Below are 13,484 nucleotides of genomic sequence, written 5' to 3'. Positions count from 1 at the left end.
AGGTCAGACGTGCGCAACTGCTTGCCAGTTATGTTACACACGTCGTTCTCCTGCACATCGAAATTACCATCTCCTTTTCCCACCCACTGCGGTTCATTCCCCTCATCGGCATCCCAGGTCAAGGCTTATAATTGCAGTCCATGACCGATCCCTTCTATCTGAACTGGAGTCTTTGCCTTTACCACCTATACTCAAGGTTCATTCGCATACACTTCCATGGTGTACACCTAGGCCACAGTTTTGCCTGGACCTTTCACATGGCCCAAAGAACTCAGTTCACCCCACGGCTCTCTGCTGTCACTTCCTCTCAATTCTTGACATGTACCGAGGTCGTGAAGTGGTTTACACTGACGACTCAATGGCTGATGGTCATGTCGGCTTCGCATCTGTCCATGGAGGACATATTGAACAGCATTTGTTGCCTGATGGCTGCAGTGTTTTCACTGCAGAGCTGGTGGCTGTATCTCGTGCTCTTGAGCACATCTGTTCATGCCCTTGGGAGTCGTTTCTTCTGTGTACTGACTCCTTGAGCAGCCTACAAGCTATCGACCAGTGCTACCCTCATCATCCTTTGGTATCAACCATCCAGGAGTCCATGTATTCCCTGGAATCATCTGGTCGTTCTGTGGTGTTTGTGTGGACCCCAGGACACATCGGAATCCCACACAATGAACTTGCTTACATGGTGGCCAAACAGGCTACATGGAAACCACTTATGAAGATCAGCATTCCTGCGTTCGTTTTCACGCCGCCAGGTTTTTCGGCTTTGGGAGAAGGAATGGCATAGTCTCAGGACGAACAACAAAGTGTGTGCCATTAAGGAGACTGCGAATGTGTGGCAGTCCTCCATGCAAGCCTCTCTCAGGGACTCTGTGGTTCTCTGCCGTCTCCGCATTGGCCATGCTTGGGCAACCCACAGTTACATTCTGCACCGCCTCAGTGTTGATGCAGTTCCTGGTTGACAGTGGCCCACATTCTGGTGCACTGCCCCACTTTGACTGCCCTGCAACGAAATCTTCTGTTACCAGACTTGTTGCCGCTAATTTTATCTGACAACGCCTCATCGGCTGATTTAGTTGATGAGGTATCGAATACATTGTTTCCCCCTACTTATACCTCCCGAGGAGATAACGAATGTAAAACTGGAGAGATTCCAGCGCGCATGGAGGCTTTCCGGCAGTCGCTCTTCCCACGAACCATATGCGACTGGAACAGGAATGGCAGTGGCACGTAAAGTGCCCTCCATGACACACCATTGGGTGGCTTGCAGAGTATAAATGTAGATGTAGATGTAGAACCAACCATGTGGTGTGGAGGCCGCAGTTGCCTGGCAGCAACATAATCTCCCTCCCCCTCTCCCCCGTGAGCTTACAGATGGCAGCCTAGGGAGCAACACTGGTTACCTATCACTATGCTTCTACTCTATTTCCTGCCACCCTAGATACTTCAAATGACTGAGCAAAGTTCAGAATATCTGTGAATGAGGGATTTACAAATTGTAAAGCACATTCACAAACTTCCCTATCAGGGGCCAGGCTTATGATAGTTTCACGAACCATTGAATCAGCATATGAGTCTCTTTGGGCCTTAGTAACAACCTAGCAATGACAGCTAAGCCCATGGAGTTCCACTGCCCGTTCTATATGACTGTTGTGGCCTAATCTGACAATGGTAAAACTCAGCGTGATCAGCAATAACACGAGTGTGTTTGCAATGATAATGAGTGACCAACTCATACATTTCATCAAAAGAGAGACTGGCAGGTTCCTGAAGAGGAGCTAGCTGACACAAAAGGTGATAAACATGAGGAGAAATCAATGGCAAAGATAAAGCCTTACACACAAGATGCAGTCGGTGACTCCTAAAGCTTGAAAATGTTGCCGGAGGTGTTTTCCATATGCATCACAGTCTGTCTGCCGCAGAATATCATACGGAGGAAACAGTGGAGGTTGTATCAACTGCAGTGGAATCTGGAACGTCAACAAGGCTGCCAAATTCTTTGGCACCACAGAGAGAGCTTGCTTATTGGTGATAGCTTGCTGTTGTTCAGCAATAGATTGAAAAATTTCTTCCACTGACTTGTTGGATGTATGTTGGACCAAGAAACAAAACGTGTGGAGTAGAACACATCCTAATTGCCAAGTATTTTGTAACATTGTACAGAAGTAACACTAACCAAGTTTTTTTCAGCTTCCACATGAAGAGATTCACCACAACGAATGAAGTATAGAATGGTACAGTCTCATAACTATAACACACATCAATATGCAGTCCTGTAAGTGAGCATGCAGTAAGTAAACATAAGTGAGGCTGAAGGCCCAGCCTACTGAGCTTATTGGGCTATTGTGCACATGACACAGTGCTTGTTGTACCATCTGTCCAGACAACCTCCAGGCTGGCCGTGGAAGCAATCGTGTCCACACTGTTCGATTATGCATGTTCAAAGTATAGGGTTGATACAGGTTTATCTTTATAGAAATAGATCATCACAATTAAAAAATACCTTGACACTAGAGAGATAGATGAAAAGTTGTTTTGGAAAACAGTAGTTTATGGCTGCAAAACTTGGACAATGGCAAGATGGACTGAAATGACTTGAATTCTTCAAAATGTGATATTATATGAGATAGTTGAAGACCTGCTGTAATGATGAATAAGGGATGGAAAAATCCTTCAGTCAGAAAAGTTGTCCATTAAAGATTGTAGTGAATTGAAGACAAAATGGTTGGACATACATTCCAAAATATCATTGCTGGAAACTGTAGTTGAAGGGTTGGTGAAAGGAAACAATTTTAGTGGCATACCAGCTTACAGTTATGGAGAAAATAAGTATGTCCCTTATGGACTGTGTTGTGAGTACTGTGATGTGAAATTGGTGGTGGTGGACAATGGCGAGGAGGAAATGAAAACTTGTAACTGATGCAGAATTATAATTTTTTGCATCAAACCAGCCTTGGGGTTGATGACAAAACACAAATGGTACTAATACTTTTTTCTAGCAAGTAAGGTGACACTGTGGTCAACATTCAAGGGAAATGGATTTCAGATTTGTCAGACTGACTTGAGATAGCTCCATCATCATCCTTGTTATTTATAAAATCTGTGTCATCCTTTTTACTAAAAATCACTGATCAAGTATTCCCTTCATTTAGTTCCACTTCGATGATTCGTTGTGAGGTGTTTTTTGATCTTCCATGCTTTCTTCACTCTGCTACAGTAAATTTTAGCATCCTATTGTCAGCAGCAGCATGTGTTTTTTTCCCCCTCAGTATATTTTTTTAAATGATTGATTTTGCTTCAGTATTTTTGCCTCGTCTATTTGAGGTCACATTGGGCCCTGCGAGATTGACTCTTGTTGTGACCTTCCATGCTTCGTATACATTGAGAAAGACATTTTTGTCATTATTGTTGAATATTCTGAGGTTTGTGTGTGTGTGTGTGTGTGTGTGTGTGTGTGTGTGTGTCAGTGTCAGTCATAAGTCATAAACAAACTTCGAACATAATCAAATGAGTTTACTGGTTTACTGTTTCATGTAAGTTGTTAACACTAAAATGGTTTCTGACATGCCTAAAATGACGGAAAGGGCTCACTTGGACTCCACATAAAATGTTTTTGTATTTGACTTAAAAAAATGTTCTATTTTAGTGCATGTTAATCCCTGCCTTTTTTGAGTTATGACATTAATTACTTAACACAATAATTAATACGTAACTTTCTTATTTCATCAGAACAATCTTACTGACTTAGTGCGGCTCATACTAACAATTTTTCTAAATGGTAGACTTTGATATATTGATTATTTGTAGAGATTTCTGGACACTTTTAGAATATATGCTCCATATTGTACTTGTATATATTCTACACATGGCTTTGTTGTAATTTTTATGCAAGTCATTGGCATCTTCTAGATGAATTGTGTTTTATGCACACATTTTCCACACACATCTTTGTGGTTCTTTACACAATTGTCACTGGTCTTGTGGCCTTGCAGAGGCTGAATTTTTTCATGTCTGCTATCTGGATAATTTTGGTGCCGTATCCTCTTGCTTTTGTCCTCTGTGCTCTTTCATTCCCCTGAGTTCATTTGCCAACTGAACTATGAAATCTTTCTTTCAGTTTTCTCATTCACCACTATTTTTTAGATGACGCATGCACTTCTTGCAACCATGTCCAAGATGATGGAACGGCCATGTCCTACATGCAACTTTGTTGTATATTAAGGGTCATTTTATCACCCATGTTGACCCTACACTGTGTTGCATTGTGAATGTTGTGGATTTATGTTTCTTCTTTGCTTCTTTCTACCTTCATATGCAGTGTACTCAAAACAATGATTTGTGGTTCTTCTTTCCTTGGTATATGGTCATTGTGCAGTCGTGTTGCCATCCGATGTGTGATGGTGGTGGAGTGTGTTTCAGCATTTGACTTCTTTACTCAGCAGTGATTTCACAATGGATGTTGTTCATTGTAGCAATTAGTGAAGTTTTCTTTCCTTTGAACTTCTTAGCAAGTTGAAGAGATGTGAAGAAGTTGTCTGTCATCGCACTTTTGTCTTAATTTAAACATTTCTCCGTGAGATGCAGGATGACGTACGCTGAATGTTGCTCCTCTCTATGCATGTCCTCTTTTTCCAAGGGATGGGAAAGCATTACATGTATACTTCGTCACTACACTGGCAGCAATCAAGAATTTTAGAGCAGGTTTGCTGAGCACGAATTGAGCAAACCTGCATTTTGTTTTGCTTGATAATAATTGCTCATCTATTTTTACATTTCCTCCTGGGTGGTCAGAAACCAGCGAATTTGTTGGCTGGTAAGTATTCATTCAGCTTGGGTTGATTTTTCATCAAAACAGATTATATGCTCCATATTGTGCGACACAAGAGATCTGTCCTTAGCTACACATGAGATCTGTCTTTAGCATAATGTCCTAATGCAAGTAGGCTCTCAAGATGGCCAAAGGTCATCCTCGGACACACCTTTTGCACAAATGACAGTCCATTTATATATGATAGCTATCAATTTTTCCAGTTATGAAAGTGACATGGCCCAATCTTTGTGTTTTAGTACTTTGAGAATATGACTCTTTGTGTTTCTTCATGAGATGTTGCAATGCTTAGTCAAAAATGAAATGGAAAAACACTGATGACAGTCATCTATTCATTGGCAAACATAAATAGTGGTTCCTCTTCTCTCCTTCATAATGTTCACAGGATGACCACCTTCCAGATAATGAAAAATTGGCAATCTCCCACTCACTTCAATCCCTAGTGACCATCTTTGTGAAGGCAAACAACTGGGCCTGCTGTGACAGAGGTGGTGAGGATTGATGTAGATTAGTATTTGAATCCTCCTCCACAAATCCTTCCTTGTTCACAATTTCTTCATTTGTCTCTGGTAAAAAATCCTCTTCATCATTGAAGTCAGTTTCCAATTCATGTTTGAACTGTCTTGGGGATGAAGAAACTTTACATCAGAAAGTCCACACAGACAAGACATGTTTGGAAAAGTCTTTAATTGACAAAGAATATTACCTGAATGACACAATATAAAGTGGCAGATTGGAATGTGCATGTACAGAGGTGAAATCATGAGCCGCAAGGATTCTGCGTGATTGTTAATGCTGCATTGTTGGTTTATTTACATGTATTCAGAATAAAAATTACAGCAGTGCCAAATTGACCCTTTCAGCCATTCTAGGTATATCAAGTATATCAAATGAAATGTCCAAGAAAACATAAATATTTTGTAAATCCTAACACGGTATTGTAAAGAGGAAAAAAGTTAGGAAATGTCATACGATTTCATGAACAAGGTAAAAACATTGAGGATGACTTGAACAAAAAAGTATGACAGTGGTCCTATTAACCCCTTCAGATATTCTAACATTGATTACCTTTGTTAAGAAGACATATTTCTTCAGTGAAAATTCATTATAGTTGCAGTGGATGATGAACTGCAGCTGTTGCGGGTTTATTTATTTATGATATGCAGTCAGTTGCATTTTGAGTTTAATAAGATTTATTGTTCCATTAATTAAGTAGGTTTCGAGCCACTGTAGGCTTGTCATCAGATGAATACAGGAAAATTATTTTCTGGGCCGTGTGCAGCTAGATGGTGATTGCATTTCAGCCATCAAAATTAGTTTGTCATGGATACTGAAGTACAGTTCAATCATTACGACCCTAGTCTCGAGCTGCACATGGTCCAGAAAATAATGTTCCTGTAATACCTTCATCTGATGATGAGCATGGGCTTGAAAATTTATTGAAATAAGTTGAGATCACAATAACATTTATTTATTATGAATGGTTTTGGCTTATGTTAAAGCCGTACTCAGATTTTTTGGCCCCCCTATGGGTGGTTCTGACAATTCGTCAGTTGTTCATGTGATGTCATGACCATTCACTGTGTCATGTGAAAAATGAGGAGCTGCCAGCACCAGCCAAAGGGACCCTACAAATCTGAGGATGGCATTAACATAAGCCGAAACCAGTCATAATAAATAAACATTATTGCAATCTTGACTGTTGTTTTAATCAAAGTTAGCATCAGATTGCTGTGCTCCACAGACAATGTTGTCTAAATTTATGGGTTTGAAAACTAAGTAAGTACCGTAAATCACATCAAATTCAAAATGTAACTGGTGGCATAACATATCTAAATAAAGCATCAATTTCATTTGTGTATTTAGTATGAAATATGGATTCAGAGCATAGATTGCTTCTAGGAAGTCTGTATAGGCCACATGCAAAGAACTTTACCATCACATGCTTTATTCTAAGGTGACATCAGGGATGCTGACAAGTGATATTTCCCTGGAAATGTTCTTGTCCTTTGTGCAGCTTCTGCTTCAGAGTGTCATATTATTTAATTGAAGACAAGTTTCATTGATACTGTTAGTGAAAATGACACATTGCTTAACTGTTGGAGTTGCTTATACTGCCTTTGTTACTGCTTTCCAAGTAGTTACTTCCTTTCAGTCTTTAGGTTTCTTCTTTTTATACCAAATTTTCTCAATAAGAGATTTCATGGTCAGTCTGTCAGATTTAAGGATGGAATTTCTGTGGATTTTACTTCTTTGCTGGTTTACATCTTTTTTATCTCTGTAGTAGTCAGGGAGCACATGAAGATAATGTTTGATGCATTAATAATGTTTCTAAATTGTGTGCCCTTGGGTGGTACTTAATGTCTGAGGCACTTGGTTCTCAGCATTGGCTGGAGTCCAGTCTAAGGAATCCTAGGTTTGTCGAACTGGAGCCTGAGCAGTACTCAAATATTTTAATGTTAACTTTGGAGGTGCTTAAAGAGCATTTTCTGGCAATGCTGATTAAACATTGCTTCTTTGAGAGATTTTGAGTGGCACCAGGGCTGAAGATTTGCAGTGAAAAGGCTCAGTGTTTCCCAAAATATTGGCTGTAATGATTTGTCTGTCATGCCAGATAACATAAGATTTATTGCAGAGGCCAACAAAACCATAGTATTCACACACCTGGACATGCCTGGGGCAAGTATCAGCCAAGGAGAAATGGGAGAAATAACACATACAATATTTTGTGTGTTCTAGAAGTGATAGTCATTCAATAATTCATGGCAACAAGACCCATTTTATTTTTCTTCCACACCCCAAAGACAACTTCAGGAAAGGAACAGCTTTAGAGAAAATGAGTAAAAGATCCCTATTGATTGAATAGGTGAATGCTACTACCGCAGATTGCCATATTGAGGTATTCTTAGCCCTCAATTAAGGTGTAGGATCTCAGAATGCATGGGTATTTTTGCACTCACTCTCTAAAGTAAATTCTGGCAGAGTGCTTCTTTACACTACCTACACTCCTTAAATTGCCAACTCTATAACATTTTACTGTCCATTTCATTATCACCTTTTTTGTTTGTTGTTGGCATGTATTATTGACGTGTTGGGGGGTCTCCTAGACTGCATCTCGTGAACTATGTACTATTTCCTTAGTATAGCATAAATGTGTTTGCAGGAACGTGAGAATTTAAATGATCTTAAGTGTGATGATGGTGTTAGTTGGTGAATAGATAAAAATGTCAGTGATAATGATTTTACAGTGGCCAGTGATCACTATTCTGCAGATGAACAAGAGTAACATTTAGAGGAGGAATTTTAGGACAATGGTGGGCACCTTGCTGTTTCTCTAATAAAATATTTAGTGTTAGTTAACATCAGAGACGTTTTGAGTGGTGGTAAAGGACAATGTAGATCTCAGCAGTGAATGTCGGTTATGCATATTTTATTTTTGTGCTGTTGAGTGCAATTTTTATGTGCAAGTTTAAACACTGGAATTTAGTTTTATGTGAAAATTTACCTGCTGCAGAGATATTATGATTTCCAGAATGAAAAATTCAATTCTCTAATTGTTTATTTGTACTATTTAAAAAGCCATAAGAAAGTTGCGATTTTGTGGGCTAAAAAGTAAAATACTGCAGGCTTTATTTAGTGCGATAAAATCAAGAAGTATGTAAACAGCACTGAAATAATTGTAAAAATAATGTTATATAGCTTAAATGAGAATTTTCAAATGATTTAGCCCTTAAGTCTCAGTCACAGAGATCACACCTCGCGTATATTACATGAAAGTCACTTCATGAGTTACTGGTTAGGAAGGTAGTTGTTGCCATTACCTTACCCATTTCCTTATCCTCATAGAAAATTGAAAATAACGCAGCATCTTGTCTTTCACATCGATCTTACATTATATTCTAACGAGTTTCGTGATAGATTATGATCATGATGTGTCCAGCTTGGCTGATATATCCAGAAGGATCTAAAAGAAAATAAAGTAGTTCGTGGTGCTTTTGTCTTGATGTTTGACGGAGATACACTATAAGAAAAGGGATAATGTTATGATTTACCAGTGTAATGTTGAACAATAAGTTATCCCATCCATGAGATGTTTTAAGTGCCTGAGATTTGGTCACATGCCCTAGAGATGCACACATGATCCTATTTGAGCGAACTGGGGAATAATGTTCCCTGCATCAACCCTTTCCACTATGTGTAATTTGTCAGGAGAAACACATATCACATTAAATGATATGTCCTGTATTCAAGAAACTGAAAAAGGCTCAAAGACTATAAAACACTAAACTACTAGGAACATTATGTAAGGTTATATCCTGCCAATAAGATAAGTAACAAAACTTGTGACATAGAGAGCCAGATTTCGGGCTTAAACTTTCCTAGCATTTCATTGTTCCTACAGTGTTAAACAGATCAACTCTATGAGGGATAAAATGTCAGCCCTTATGCCTCATTCCCCCCAACCCATTCCTACTCAACATAGAACGACTCCATTCATCCAATGCACTGCTTTATTTGGTTTTGTAGGTAGGATGACAACCCTTGTGCCATTGTCTCTCTAGAACGTAGGCAACCTGTAAGCCACAGAACAGCCCACTCATCCCATGTCCCTGAAATTAGAACACAAAAAACTAGTCTAGCAGCCTTGGCCTAGCCAGGCCACACATAACCCAAAGCTGAGACCATGGAGTGGACACACCTCCATTTGCCAGTGATCTCTTCGTGCTACACTATCACAAATTAGAAAAATTTGTTGGAACTTTAATTGATTCTTCCACCATCTGGCTCAACTCAATTGGTACTTTCCATGCTGCAGTATGAGCTGTAATATAACAAATAAGATTTCTTAGAAGACAAACATCTAGGCCTACGTCTTAGAAACTATTACACATGTTACAAAAACTATACCAATATTGACAGAGTATCAGGAGGGGTCTGCATGTTAGTGTGTACAAACACCATCAGTGAGGAAGTACATCTCAGTACTACATTAGAAGTGAAGGCAAGCTACATCCAAATAGCTACTGTCATCACTTTAGTGTATATTTATCTCCTCCCCCCCCCCCCCCTATCCCTGGTATGGAGACAACATACTATTGGATGATAGACCTAGTGGAAAAATTACTCCACCTGTCCTTTCACTGGAGGAATCTAGCAGCACAAACCCTCTGCAGGGCAGTATTAATGGATCAAGAAGAAACCACCTCATGGAAGAAATGATCCCACTTTTGAACTCTGTTTAATTAATAATGGAGACCACTCACTTCTTTACAGCCCAAGGAAAAACCACCACCATATACTTCAGGTGGGAGTTACACACTGCTTCAGGTATGTGCCGGGACCTGACAAAACCCACAACCAAATGCTTCAACACTTGAACGAAGATAATAAAAGGCATTTAACTGTATTTTCTTTGAAGATGAATTAACTTCCCAGTGGTGGCAGGGGGTGGGGGGTGGAACTATGATCACAGTTTTAAAATTTTAACATCAGGGACAAACTTGCATCCTGTGAATAACTAAAGCCAGTCAACATGCTCTCCATGGTATACAGTCACTCCAAAGAAACTTAATACATGTAAAACAAAACATAGAGGTATAGATAAATAGATGCTGAATGAAATGCATTTGGCTGTCAGGAGAGCAATGCGTGAAACCTTCAGTGACTACTGTAGAGGAATTTTGTCAAATGATCTTTAACAAAATCCAATGAAATTCTTGTTGTGTGTGAAGGTCGTTAGTGGTACCAAATTCAGAGACCAGTCAGTCAGATGAGATAGAAACTGAAATTGAGGATAGCAAAGCAAAAGCTGAAATGCTTAATTCTGTTTTCAAATGTCCCTTTACAAATGAAAACCAAGGAGAACTGCACCAATTCAATTCTTGTACGACTGAAAATTATGGCTCCAGGGCCCGATGGAATCCCTATCAAATTCTATACTGAATTAGTGGCAGAGTTTGCCCTTCTTCCAACAGTAATCAGTTACAGGTCTCACAAACAAAACAATAATCGTGCTCAGTAGTTGGAAGAAAGCACAGGTCACACCCGATGACAAGAAGGGTAGTAGAAGTGATCTGCAAAACTATTGTCAGGTGTCCTTGACTTAGATTTGTTGTAGAATCCTTGAATATATTCTGAGCCAAAACATAATGAGGTATCTTGAACAGAATGATCTTCTCCATGCCAACCAGCATGGATTAAAAATAATCAATCATGCGAAATCCAACTTGCACTTTTTCCACACAACACACTGAAAGCTTTGGATCAAGGCAGTCATGTAGATGCAGCATTTCTTGATTTTCAAAAAGCATTTGACTCAATACCACACCTATACTTATTGTCAAAAGTTTCATCATATGGGGTATAAAGTGAAATCTGTGACTGGATTGAGGACTTTTTGTTAGGGAGTATGCAGCATGTCATCTTGGATGGAGAGTCATCATCAGATGTAGAATTAACATGGAGTGTACCCCAGGGAAGTGTGTTGGGACCATTGCTGTTCATGTTGTATATTAGTAACATTGCAGACAATATGAATAGTAACCTCAGACTTTTTCCAGATGATACAGTTATCTGTAATGAAGTACTGTCTGAAAGAAGCTGCATAAATATTGTCAGATCTTAATAAGATTTCAAGATAGTGCAGAGATTGGCAACTTGCTCCAAATGTTTAGAGAAGTAAAATTATGCACTTCACAAAATGAGAAAACATAGTATCCTATGACTATACTATCAGTGAGTCACTGTTGGAATTGGCCAACTTATAGAAATACCTGGGTGTAAGACATTGTAGGGCTATTATATGGAATGATCACAGTCGTGAGTAAAGCAGGTGGTAGACTTCGGTTTATTGAGAGAATACTGGGGAAATGCAATCAGTCTACAAAGGAGATCACTTACAAATCACTCGTGCGACTCATCCTAGAATATTGTTCAAATGTGAGAGACCGTAACAAGTAGAAATAACAGGGGACATCAAATGTATATAGAGAAGAGCAGCATGAATGGTCACAGGCTTGTTTGATCCATGGGAGAGTGTCACAGAACTAGCAGACATCTTGTAGATACATGCCACCTATCACTAGAAAGAATACTTACGAAGTTTGAAAGTCAGCTTTTGGTGATGACTCAAGGAATATACTACAACCCCCTATGTATCTCTCACAGGGATTGTGAGGACAAGATTAGATTAAGTACAGCACACATGGAGGCATTTAAAGAAATCATTTTTGGTGTGTTCCTAATGTGAATGTATTGAACAATCCTTACTAACAGCTCCAGTGTCACATACCCTGCACTTCAGTGGATTTCAGTGTGTAGATTTAGAAGTAGCATAGCAAATTGTCAACCAAAAATTATTGGTACCTTGAAGTTGAGGAATATTTATCCATATTTCAGTGTGGCTTCTGGAAGAACCTGTGGACTGTTGACCATTTCATAAGTTTGGAGACTGCAGTCTGAAAGGCTCTTGCTCATCTGCCAAATGTGTGACATTTACTTGGGGCTTCCAGTATCTACTGATGTTTATACAGAATTTTTTATCCCCAGTCCACTTTGGCCTGTATTTGGTGCAACATTTTGCAACTTACTCATACCAGAGTGTTTAATCACTCAGTGGTAATATTGTGATTCACTTCATCACAGTTAATGATATTATGGATAAACTATCAATATCAGTCTTCCCCCAATAATATTATATGTGTTGAGCTGATTTGCTGGTTTAAGACAAAACACTCACCCTGAGCATTGCCTTATTAACCGATTGCTTGACAGTCAAAAATCCACTTTTAAAAGCTTCTTTGATACTAAGTTAACATGGCTACCACAAATATGCCTGCTAAATACAAGTTGCATGATAGAACTTAATGTTCTCCATTTCCTCTGTAAGACCCATGGGGAAGTAGACTGCTTGTTCTTTGCTTCTGCAGCGCACTAAATTTATCCCATCTGGACTACAATTAAATTCTTTATTAACTATTGACCACTTATAGGGGGTGTATTTCATCTTTAAATATACAATTTATAATTTTTATGGAGAAGTTTTTAAAATTTAATTCCACTTCATCAGTATTCTTAAAAACTGTCAGTAGCATTTATTTCAAATAGCCATTTAGAATGGTTGTTTCAGTAACAAGTGATTAAAAATAGTATATAAGGAGCAGATTTTGGAAGTTTATTAAAATTTTTTTAAATATGTTTGATTTTCTGGCCTGTCAGTCTGTCTGAGTATATGAAAGTCTAATATGCCTCTAGTGTTATGATGGTGTGTATTCTGTGTTGTGTTGAACTCACTTAGACACAAGAAATGCTGTATAGATCTATCCGTTCCCAGTAGCCAGTATCTTGACCTTGATAAGAAGGGTTGGCAGTATTTCATGGGAGTCCCTTTGCTCAATATTCTGATTACTTTTTTTAATTTTTAGAATTTTGCTCTTGTAACAACAATGTCCTTGTATCAGTATGCTGTAAGGATGAGAGAATGGACTAAAATGCTTCATCTTCAAATTCTTATTAGCAACTACATCTCTGTTTCAACGTGGGATAGCACACTTTAGCTGTTCTCTTGCAGGCACATGAAATGCATTCCAGTTTAATTTGGAATTAATGTGGATGCCTATCGGTTTTACTGATATACTTATTACATTTTATGTTCCTG

General features: G+C 38.9%; 1 protein-coding gene across 4 annotated transcripts in view; it reads left to right on the top strand.

Moving 5' to 3' along the window:
- Positions 1 to 13,484, top strand: part of LOC126473699 (MTOR-associated protein MEAK7) — a 51,500-nt gene that overhangs the window by 13,134 nt on the left and 24,882 nt on the right. The gene's annotated exons all lie outside the window — the stretch shown is intronic.

This window comes from Schistocerca serialis, chromosome 4 (genome assembly GCF_023864345.2).
Source record: "Schistocerca serialis cubense isolate TAMUIC-IGC-003099 chromosome 4, iqSchSeri2.2, whole genome shotgun sequence".
In the NCBI taxonomy this organism is placed as follows: domain Eukaryota; kingdom Metazoa; phylum Arthropoda; class Insecta; order Orthoptera; family Acrididae; genus Schistocerca; species Schistocerca serialis.
Note: the sequence above shows the minus strand (reverse complement) of the source record. Positions and strands in the feature narration are given on the sequence as shown.